General features: G+C 39.3%; 1 protein-coding gene across 2 annotated transcripts in view; it reads left to right on the top strand.

Annotated features, from left to right (window-relative positions):
- Nucleotides 1–530: 530 nt before the first annotated feature.
- The window catches only part of LOC146610119 (CMP-N-acetylneuraminate-beta-galactosamide-alpha-2,3-sialyltransferase 1-like), a 42,633-nt gene continuing 33,778 nt past the window's right edge, over nucleotides 531–9,385 (top strand). For both annotated transcript variants that reach the window (XM_085346708.1, XM_085346707.1), the window contains exon 1: nucleotides 531–595. The gene's annotated coding sequence lies outside the window, so the exon portion shown is untranslated. The remainder of the gene's footprint in view (nucleotides 596–9,385) is intronic.

The following is a 9,385-nucleotide window of genomic DNA, read 5'->3' as shown; positions in this document are numbered from 1 at the left end:
CCTCCCTCCTGGCTCACAGCTTCTTCTTCTTCTTGGTTGGCCACCAATGTTAAGGCGCATTACCGCTCCCTGGCTCACAGCGCAGTGGACATTTAGATGAGAAAATATATATTTGACACACTTAAGGAAAATACTAATAAAATACAAATAAACAAAATAAATGTTTATTAAGCAATTTTGATGGGAAGTTGCTTAATTTTAGAAATGTTTTTGCTCTTTTTTCTCTATAAAATAGTTTTGTTTTTTTTTAATCATTCATCTTAGCAGTGGGATTTACATGAAAAGGGAAACAAATTAAGTTTGAGTGAAAATCTAAAATTTTTGCACTCTCTGGTCAACTGACTCAGTGAATCAAATGACTCAAAAATCCGATTCACTTTGGTGAGTGACTCATTAACACTCGATTCAGTAAAAAGAATCAAATTTACCATCACTACTGTAGATAATTACAGGGCTTCACCACAAGGAGGAAGCAGTTCTGAGTATGGCAGGATACTGCAAGTCTTTACCACAAGGTAAAGTTTGTCAGACAAGAAAGAGACTGCAGACTGATCACATCTACAACTACTCTCTCCACTTTCTTTGTGTAAAACAGGTTAGTGTGTTATTATCTCAACACCTTTATAACGACACATAACTCTTTTCTATGTTATTATAATGAAGTTTTTATTTTATCATTATTTCTATTTTATTTTTTCTCAAATGTAGCTCCTAGACACACTTTTTCTGTCCTAATTTGTATCAAAAGTCTTGAATAGATTGACAGATCTAATTTCAATATGATAGAATGATCACTTATATGATTCACTACTATAAATGGGGTGTCGTGTACTCTCATTTTGGGAGATGGCTCAATGTGTTTTTGTTTATTTCTGTTAGTTCTTTTTACATATAATAAGATTAAACAGATGGTTTTAAAAAGATTACAAATTAGGTAATCCCAGTGTTAGCGTTGCTGCACAGATATATTGGTTAAACTGGACCAGAGTTCAGCTGCGAGTTGCAGCATGTTTCAGATGCGACAGATACTTTGAAATCAGACAGATAACATTAACCTCCTAGGACCTGGCGTCCACATATGTGGACATCACATTTTGGGTTGTCTCGACCAGTGCTTCCCAAACTTTTTCCAGCCATGTACCCCTTGAGATCTGTCACCCTCAGCCGCATACCCCCTGCTATGAACGACTCTTAATTAGTGTCTATAAATGCATTGCAATACCGCATGCATAAAAATAAATACTGCAGTCTATTATTTCTCACCACCAAATGAATTTATTAATATATTTTAGTTATGACAAAATTTTAATAACGAACTTTACTACTTAATACTAGCAGTGTATCAAAAGATTTATTAGAATTCACCGTTTTGTCGAGAGCTTAAAGGCCATATATGAACTTTCATTAAACAGAACTTTATTTAATGTGATGGATGTGCTTGAGCAGAGGCACATAGCTCTTCGATGTTTGGCTCAATTTGGGAAAGGCTGAGTCTTGTTTTCCACACAAAGTCTTGCTCTGTGTTTTGTTTTCATGTTTGTTAAAGCAGAAAATTCCCTTTCGCATAAGTATGTGGTGGCGAAAGGCATCAGAGTCTTGGCAGAGCGCTTAGCCAGCGCGGGCTGTTCAGTACGCAGTCCTATCCAGAAATCCGCCAGGGTCTTTTGAGCGTGTTCAACTTTTAGAGATCCATCTGTGGCGATCTCAATTAGGCTCTCCTGATCAGACGGTGATAACGAAGTAGGCACGGCGGTGAACGGGTGACCTATCCAATCATTTGAGCCATTCGTCTCTGGGAAGTATCGGCGTAACTGCACCGCCAGCTCTTGAAGGTGCACGTTACATTCGCGCTTTACACTTTTTAATAGTGTGAGATTATTAGAGCGCAGAAAATCATGCAGCACGGGAAAGACTTCAGTGTTGTTTGTATCGATGCAGTTCTTCCAAAGGTTTAACTTCTTTATCATGGCCTCAACTTTATCTTGAACATTGAATATAGTTGCAGAAACGCCTTGTAATCCGAGATTGAGCTCGTTCAGACGCGAAAATATATCCCACAGATAAGCCAGGCATGTAAGGTACTCTTCATCATGCAAATGTTCAGACAGCTCAAAGGGATGGTTACTGAAGAAAACTTTAAGTTCATCCCTCAGCTCAAAGAAACGGGTCAGCACTTTCCCTCTAGATAGCCAGCGAACCTCTGTGTGAAGTAATAATGTCTCGTGCTCGCTGCCCATCTCATTGCACAACGCAGTAAATAAGCGGGAGTCCAGCGGCCTGGCTTTCACAAAGTTAACCATTTTTACGCTCGTGTCCAAAACATGTTTCAAACGGACAGGTATTCCCTTTGCAGCAAGAGCCTCTCGGTGGATGCTGCAGTGTACCCAGGAGGCATCTGGCGCGACTGCTTGCACACGCGAAACCACACCTCCGTGTCTCCCAGTCATGACCCGTGCGCCATCAGTACAGATGCCAACACATCTGTCCCACACGAGTCCATGTGTGTTCATGAATGTGTCCAGCTTTTTTAAAAAAAAAAATAATAATAATAATAATCTGCGGCAGTTGTCCTTTTTTCCAGCGGTTTACAGAACAGCATGTCCTCCTTGATGGTTCCTCTATGAATGTAGCGCACATATACAAGGAGATGCGCCAGGCCAGCCACATCCATGGATTCATCTAGCTATATTGCATAAAATTCACTGTGGCGTATGCGCAGAAGTAGCTGCTGTAAAACATTTTCTGACATTGCATTGATGCGCCGTGAGTGAGACAGTATTGTTTGATGATGGAATGTAGTGGTGTGCGATATTCACTCAAAAAAATAAAACATTAGATTTACTTAAAAAAGTTATGTCAAGTGGTTCCACACAACTGCTTTAAGTAAGTTTTAAGAAATGTTGTTACTTAGTTTGAACTCAATACTGTTAAGTTAGATTTACGTAAGTGTATTGGCTAAATGTAACTTAATTGCAATGCTTAGCTGATACTTATCTTTGTTGCTTTAAGCCTACATAACTTGTTTAGGCAATATCTTTGTAATACTGTTACTTAGCTGGTACATAACTTTTCTGCTTTAGAAGGACATAACCTGGTTAGGTAGTATCTTTGTAAAACTGTTATGTAGCTGCTACATAACTTTGTTGCTTTTGAATTATATAAAATTGTTAAGTAATTTCTATTCAATACAATTACAAATAAATCATTTACACTGGTTACTTCCATACAAAATAGCAAAGTTTCTTAAAAGTTACTTAAAGCAGTTATGTGGAACCACTTGACATAACATTTTTAAGTAAATCTTAGGGAGATCTTTTAGGAAGAAATGAAGACAGCACCCAAATTATCAAACACAATCCTGCCTTTAATAAGCACATTCAGTGCATATAAAATACTTTTTTCCAAGCACAACAGCTTAACACAAAGTGCAATCAATGCAACTTGTTACAAATTCCAAGTGAATATTTTGTGCAGAAAATGTAGATCATTATAAAGTGCTAACCAACTTGTCGTCAAACTAAAATGATTAAAAAAATGATCCAACAAAGTCCTGTCTTTACTAAGCACATTCAGTGCATATTAAATACTTGTTGACAGACCGAAAAGACTGTAGAGCCGTAGCTTAACACAAAGTGCAATCAATGCAGACAACTTGTTACAACTTTAACTAAATACTTTGTGCATAAAACAATATTTTACTTCAAAGATCAGTGAAGTGAAAAAATCCTACATTTTACAAGACGTTTCAGGAATTATTTTCAAACACTGATAAGCATGAAAGAGCAAACTAAACTCATTTAAAACAGTGAAAATTGGCTGTTTTGTTCAAAAACTGTACTGTAAAACAGTGCTACTCAGTTTTTCAAGTTATGGTTACATCCCAAGTTGCAGACAGCTGCCAAATGTCACATTCTTTGAAATATCAAATCACAGTGGCCTAACCGCTAAAACTTTTTAAAATGTCTGTCATTTTCTGTATGTTGTCAAGTAGTAGAAGAAGTGCAACACCAATTTTTAAAGTAACAGTATTTTGCTAAAATGCAAATGAACATTATTGTTCTCTAAAACTGGTGAATGTTCCCAAGAAACCGTACTGACAATGAAAAAAAGTGTTTATGAACAACTTAACTATACCTGAACATAAAGCATTCAAACTAAGTTAAGCAATAAGGGCCTCCCGCTTCCTCCTCTTTATTCAAGGAGTTTGTTTCTGAGCACTTGAACTTTGTTTGATAGCTTCTTAGCATCAAGTCCCATCAGTACTTTCTGAAAAAACTCAAAAGTGTACCTGAGGTTGGATGGGTAGCTCATGTTTAAAGTGTAGATCAGGCCGAACAACAACACAACAGCAGTGGCAACATCAGGAAGATCTCTGAGCACAGCGACACCCTCAATTATGATACCAATGTCTTCTGCCGGGTCAAGGTCACGCTCTCCTTCTGGTTTGATGACGTAGATGCCAATGAGCGTCTTCTCCATTTCACTTTCGGCCTCATGGAAGTCCACATCCTAAAAAAATAAATAAACATAATAATACAAGTTGCAGGGTTTCTTATCAATTAAAGGGATATTCCACCCAAAGTGGAAATTTGTCTATTACCATATTGCCAAGAGTTGTGAGAAAGTGAGAAGTGAGAAAAAAGCATTTTGTAACCAGCACAGTACATTTCTGATCTTATACCCATTGTTCCTGGTGAGCTCAATAATCATGTCGACTGCAAATGAAAAGTAAAAAGTAACACGACGGATTTGCAGGAGGAGGCGATTTAGACTTGGGCCTACATGACGGTTACGCCAAAGCACCCTGTAACCCGCCATGGCATAGCACTTGGATACAACAACAGTGGTTGAAAAAGCCTCTGGTTTCCATAAATAAACACATATTCGAATATCCATGCACCATGCAGCGGCGGCTTACAGTGTTGTATGTGGTAACCATAATGTATTCCCAAGTCTAAATCTACTCCTCCAAATCCTTCAAGTTACTTATTACTTTTCATTTAAAGTCGACATGATTATTGAGCTCACCAGGAATAATTCGTACCATTAAAGAGTCATTTGCAACCAAAATGCTTATAGTTCCCATTCACTCCATTTTTTAAATGCTAGGCAAAAGCAAATAGACTGCTGCCGGATCAGGAGAATTATTGCACTGGTTACAAAATTATTTTTTCTCACTTATCTTACTCTGGGTAATATGGTAATAGACCAATTTTCACTTTGGGGTGGAATATCCCTTTAAGCTGCAAAACAGTAGACAGCTCAGAGCGAGATGAGAGGTGTTGGTCCATCATCTAGATTACACGGCAGAACAACAAAGCAGAAAGACAGTACACTCAGCCCACATTACACCCCAACTGTAATGGCAAGGGTCACTCCCGCATAAGCTTGTGCTTTTATATCTCCAATAATGTTCTAATTTTAACTTTTTGTTATAATCTAGTGAATGTGTGTGAGGAAAAATTACCGTCAGTTAAATTTTTATTACTGGAAATTGTTTCTATTTGATTACTTGCCTGATATTCTTTGATCAAGCTGTTCAGATCTTCATTGAGGTAGACTGCAAGTCCTTTCAGCGTACACACTCTTCTCATTGCAACTGTGTCGTTCTGTAAAACATAAAAGCAAATTTGACTTAGCTAAACTTTAAAGACATTTTCAGTTAACTTCAGCAAAATAAATGTATATAATGCTTTGAGAAAAAAAAGTCCATGACACACTACAGAAGCACAACAAAATTTAAAAAAAAAAAAATTAAGGAAAGAAGGAACATTATCATTTGAAAAAATGTGACGAGCAAAAAAAGGTAACCACAGGATCCCAAAAAAAACAGAAACCCGACCAAAAACAGCAGCATGAAGAATCCAGTGAGGAAGAGGATGAACAAGAGGTCACACCAAAGCCAGCCTGAACAGAGGATTTTTTTTTTTTAAAGTAAACCACTGAGTCCACTGATCTAAGGCTTAGGAGGAGAATTCCAGAGTTTGGGGGCCACAGCAGCAATGATCTGTCACTTTTGGTCTTTGGACTGTTGTGCACTACCAGGCTTTGATCACTGGACCTCAGGGACCTGCTGGGGGTGTTGGGACTGAGAAGATCTCCATTGTATGATGGTGCTTGTCCATTTAAGGCCCTAAGGACCAGAACCAGGATCTTGAAATGAACCTTGAAGTTGACCAGCAGCCAGTGACGCTGGAAGAGAAGCGGGGTGATGTGGGTATGTTTGGAGGACTTGAACAGGAGGTTTTGCAAGGACAAATGAAAAAACAGTTGTAGTATTAAGCCAGGGTTTCCCATAACCCTGGTCCTCAGGGCCCACTGTTCTGCATGTTTTCTATATCTCTGCTTGAGTTTGGGTCACTGAACTCGTGTGTTGCACAGTGTGTCACGTCTCTAGAGTCCTAACGGTGTGTTCACACCGAACGCGATGGGCGCGTGAAAAAAGCCCCAAACGCCCCTAACTTGACGCGTGCACATTCGCACCTCTACGCGTGTCCAAGAAAAATCCATCGCGCCCCAAAATATCATATTTTAACGCGCGTGAACTGGAAATGTGGGAGGGATGTGGGAGGAAGTTTTGCAAGACCGGTATCTTTGCAAGATGGCAGCTGTCGAGCTAGCGCTTGAAGAGAGAGTCTCCCTTCTCTATTTACTGTGGAGAGCAGAGTAGCGGCGTAAAGGACATCCTTGCCGTACCTGGGTCCATCAGGTCCTCCAGAGGCGTGAGCAGTTTGGTGAGTTTCACCACTTGCTCCAGGAGCTGCGCCTGGATGACGGCCGATTCCAGCGCTATCACCGTCATTCACTCGGCCAGTTTGAGGACCTGCTGTCCCGCATCGGTCCCAGAATCGCCCGCCTAGACACCAATTACAGGCGCTCAATCCCACCTGCAGAGCGCCTGTCCGTCTGCCTGAGGTTAGTAAAAGTGTTTAATACGGTAGTCCTTTATTGATACCTGTGCTAATATGCTAAACCATCCATTTATACACTGCTAACATGGATGTGCTATGCTAACAGTGAATGCTCTCGGTGTTTACTGAAAGCAAACTGTGGTACAAAGACGACTGTTTATAATATTTCTAGTGATACTCAGAAGCTCTCATCAAGTCCCGATTTAATTCGATTTATGCTGTTATCAGTGTTTGCGATGATAGCATGGCTGTGGTGTCACATCAATGTATGCGCTCGGTGTTTGCTGATATCAAACTGTAGCATTAGGACCACTGAGTTAACCTTTGTAGTGATACTCACTCCTTTTTATTTAGACCTGGTTTAATTCTGGGATAGTTGAATATTTGTATATAATCCCTGCAGCTGTCAGACTCTATAGCAGGGGTCACAGCCTTTATTAAAACAGAGTTAGATAAAACTGTGAACAGTTTGGTTCATCTCTAGTTACATGGTTCTATCTTGATAAGCTGTCTTATCACAGATTAATTTTTCAAAAATATTAATGATTTAAGCAAGGAAAGGGCTACATGTCAACATACAACTCTTTATTTCTATTAATGTCTCACTTCATTCCTACCTGATTGACATGTTTAGGAATTATGAGTGATTGGCTCACTGTAGTTGTGAAAGTTGCTACCAATCAAATTATGATATGTTAAAGTTAAAATAAAACACAACTGTTTTAGATATTATCTAATATACATTTTGTAATTATCCTTATAATTACAAAATGTTTTATGTAAGATTCATGTTTTGTAATTTAAATCTGACATCACAAAAGTATTTTGGAATTTGAATAATGTATTTTGTAACTGCAGTACACATAATACTGATTTTGAACAATTTTGTCCAGGTTCCTTGTCACCGCGGACTCCTTCAGCACCAAGCGTTCAGTTACAGAGTCGGTGTGTCAGATCACCCCCCAGGCAGCGACGGCCATCTGGGACTGTCTAGTGGACGACTTCATGGCTGTGCCTTCACCTGGAGACTGGCGGTCCATCACAGAGGGACTCCAGGAGCGCTGGAATTTCCCTCTGTGCTGTGCAGCTCTGGATGGGAAGCACGTCCAGACAAAGGCACCCCATATATCATATAGGAGACACACACATTGATATACACTAAATATTTATTTCATTTCTTTTTTGTGGTGCCCAAATTTATGCACCTGCTTGATTTTGTTTAAATAATTATTGCACACTTTTTGTAAATCCAGTAAACTTCTTTTCACTTCTCAAATATCACTGTGTGTGTCTCCTATATGATATATTTAACTGACATTTTTTATTGTAACAACCAACGATTTATACAGGAAAATGATGTCTATTAACAAGGTTGCCCAAACTTCTGCATCCCACTGTATCAGTATATTTTGTCATTAGTATAATATGAAATAAATTCTACATGTGTCAAGTCATGTGCCAACATTTGCTGTGTAGTAGAACTGAGACATTAGTCATTATAAAAATTTATTTGAAATAATATTAAAATTCTCACACAGAAATACATTAAACATAAATATATAAAATATAAGTATTTACAGAGAGACAGGAATAAAAAGGCTCTCCAGAGCAGGAACCAGGCTGAGGAGGAAATGCTCCATTGGAGACTGGTGTGGCTCCAGCTCCACCACCGATGGACCGTCCTGGGACCCGTCCCTCATCTGCCTCGGAGCCGTCCTCCCCTGTGGGCCTGTAAAACAGCACAAAACACAAAGAAATGAGAAGGCTGCTACTAGATTTTAATTTCAACATTGAGAAAAAAACAAAAACAGGATATAATCAGATTGGTTGTAGATCTTTAGTAAAGGTGATCACAAGGCAATCCCACCGACTAAAAAGGTATCAGTGCTTGCTGTACATACCTGTGGGTGCAGCAGCAGGAGCTCAGGGACTGGGAAGCCAGGAGAATCAACAGGGGATGCTCTGCTTCAGAATCAGTTGGTTCTATCAATACAGTATTAAATGTTAACAGGTTGAATATAATAATCATAGAGAAAGTATATACAGGGGTCCCTCATTTATTGCAGCAGGGGTTCTCAGAATAACTAGCCCCTGGCCACGCACTTTATACACTGTTTTCCACACACACACATGAACATTGGTCACAGTTCTCACAGTTGATTCTCAAAGTGCAAGCCTTTGTAGATTGCAAAACGTAAAAGTATTAATATGCCGCGGTTTGTCTTCATCTGCCTGCCACTTTCGTGCGCCTTTTTCCCTCGCGGTGCAGGTGTCTATTTCCGAATGAGGCTCATAGTTATGGGTGTTTTTGTGCTGTTTTTCTATTGGACGTGATGGTTATCAAAACCAAACATGATAAATTTGGCAAGCGCAGGAGACACGACACGGAGCAGATTTGTCAATCAGGCTGCAGAATGCAATGCTGTACGGTGCAAAAAAAAGAAAAAGAAAATTTAAAAAAAAGAGGCAGTGAC

This window comes from Diplotaxodon limnothrissa, linkage group LG22 (assembly GCF_057381915.1).
Source record: "Diplotaxodon limnothrissa isolate DT_005_m linkage group LG22, D_limnothrissa_male_GT1.1, whole genome shotgun sequence".
Lineage (NCBI taxonomy): Eukaryota > Metazoa > Chordata > Actinopteri > Cichliformes > Cichlidae > Diplotaxodon > Diplotaxodon limnothrissa.
Note: the sequence above shows the minus strand (reverse complement) of the source record. Positions and strands in the feature narration are given on the sequence as shown.